The sequence below is a fragment of the Phytophthora infestans genome, genomic scaffold, assembly GCF_000142945.1.
Source record: "Phytophthora infestans T30-4 supercont1.85 genomic scaffold, whole genome shotgun sequence".
Taxonomy (NCBI): Eukaryota; Oomycota; class Peronosporomycetes; order Peronosporales; family Peronosporaceae; genus Phytophthora; species Phytophthora infestans.
This window is the reverse complement of record NW_003303674.1, coordinates 43,101-45,604: the sequence shown is the minus strand read 5'-3', so window position 1 is coordinate 45,604 and position 2,504 is coordinate 43,101.

The following is a 2,504-nucleotide window of genomic DNA, read 5'->3' as shown; positions in this document are numbered from 1 at the left end:
CCTATGCAGGGACTTACCGGAAAGTGTACACGTGTCTTGGACTAGGAAAATTCTGCTCTGTTATCTTCGGGGAGTCTTTTTGGCTCCCCCTATTTAATCCTATGCTTCCTATACAAATATCTAGTGAAATGTAGTCGTTTCGGATCTCTACCGACCCTTCAGCTGAGTTCGGGCGACCGTTAAGCTCAGCGGCTATCCGGATAGCATATCCGGACAGATCGCCAAGTACTTACCGTGATACTTTGCTCCTAAGCTCTGGTTATCAGACCGAGCCGATTCTTGACCTAAAGTAGGTTGGCGTATGGTCGAATATGGAAATCCCTACACCACAGCTGCCCCGGTTATGATACGAGCCGAGCTGGTGAGTGTCTTAATCCTTCATTTGGTTCTGCCACCGTTGGTCCATACTCGGCTGATGACGTCTCGCGGCTCTCCACCACCTTCTTCGGTACGTTTGTTGCTTCCGCTGTCACTCCCTTGGCAGCTCCTTACTCCTCGCATGTTACTCCAGCACAACTCACGGCGCCATCCTTCTTCTCCAACTTCTCGTCGAGGTGAAGGCGTGCCAGCTGAGTCGATTCCTCGGCCCGTCGGTACTCGTGGGGTCAGCGACCGGCCTGAGGCTAGGTTGGTCGACCTGACAACTTCTCATGAGTCTGACGCGGAGTCGGCGGGATCTTCTCGCGTACGCCTTCCTGGTCCACCAAGCTTGCCGGGCGACACCACTTCGGGCGCCACCAGTCAGCCAATCTCGGCTGCTCCAGTGAGTCTTGACTCCCTCATGACCAGAGTTAACGAGCAAGGGTATGAGCGCCGAGAAGAATTGACCTTCTTGGCGAGGCTCATGGCTTACGGATTTACTCGTTCCGTGGAGCCTTCCGATCCCGTGCAGCGGCGAGCGATCTTGCATGCTGCTTCCGCGGGGAACTGTTGGATATCTTGAAAGGTAACTACGCCCGCTCTTGATTATCCACAGATCATTGGCGATCTCCGAGCTGACAATCAAGCTGTTCAGGAGGAGAACCGCGCACTGACTCGGCGACTGGACTCGCTTGCTCTCAGCAACGTCGACTTGTCAACTCAGCTCTCGTCGGCTCAACAGCAAGTGTCTCGATTGGAGGCTGCTGCCACGCAGTCGGCTAATCTCCTCGCGTCACTGCGAAAGGCTGTAGCTCTGAGTGAGGCAAAACTTGCTCGGGCCATCGCAGCTGAGCAGAGCAAGGTTGACGCTGCGTTGGGTCAGGCCCAGCTCCATCATCAGCAAGTCTTGGATCGAGACGCCGAGATCGACGTCCTTCTCCGATCCATTTCTGAGAGGGATGCGGCGTTCGTCGTCCACGCTCCAAAAGCGAGTGGCGCGTGCTGCCAATTGGCCAAACCGAAGTTGCAGCCACATGCGGAAGAGTCGTTACGGTCCCGCAATACAGAGGTGCTCTTAAAGTGTGAGCTCCTACATCAAAACACACTTGCGAGAGCACTTCTGGCGGGACGGAAAGGAATGCAGCAGTCGGTCTCACAAGAGCAAGGAGCCCAAGACCAAGTGCAAGGACAGCTCAAGAACAAGAGATCAAGACAAAAAAAACTTTAAGAGCATGAGTGAGCCCCGCGCCTGTACACTTACATAGCATATCATCAGAATAGACAGTTTAGAGCATTTTCGGAGCCGTGTGAGCCCCGTGAGGGGCTGAATCGTTCTCGGACACCCTGTGCATACTACTGACATGACCTGAAGGGCTGGACGGTATCGAACAGACCTGGGCAACCACTCAACAGGGGTGAGGCAACAGCTTTGACGTACCCAAGAGGCAACAGCGCGATGCGGCGTCTGAATTACCATGTACAGCTGCTTGGTCCACAGCCGTGCAAGGTAATTTGGACCCGTCGGACCGTGCCCTGAGGGCTGTAACACGTCGGCCAAGGGGAGGGCCTAAGCAAAAGCTGACTGGACCAACAAGCCGCCTGGAGTGACGATACCCTTAAGTTGTTTGTAATCCGAGGAGCCGGGATGGAAATGACAGTGATGTGTTCTATTCACAGAGAGCTTCTGGATTAGTACTGGAAAGGAAAGTTCGGTGTTCTATTCGAATACCACGCTGCTTAAGCTACTGTGTCCATGTTCCGGTGCTTAGATTCGTAAAATAGCTTTAGAATAGCTCCCAGTGCACTTAGACTTTCGAGTCTAACCGCCCATGTAATTATTTTCCATTTAGATCAGGCGATAGACGCGTTCAAGGTAGAAGGGCATGGCAAGAGGCCCGAGGAAAGAAAAAGGTTCCCCAACCAGTTGTGTAGCGGGATTTGGTGCAGAATTAACTCGACTAACTCTGTCCCATGGTGTAGAATTACCCGCGAGGAGCTATGATGATCGTCGTGCAACGGAGCCCGGCGTGAGTACGCATCCCAATTCCCACGGAGAATCCGCGTAAGGGATAGACAAACTCTGTAAACAGAGGCTTCGTAACCACCAGGGCCCGCTTACGGCAGGGAAATCCAAGAATTGGAGC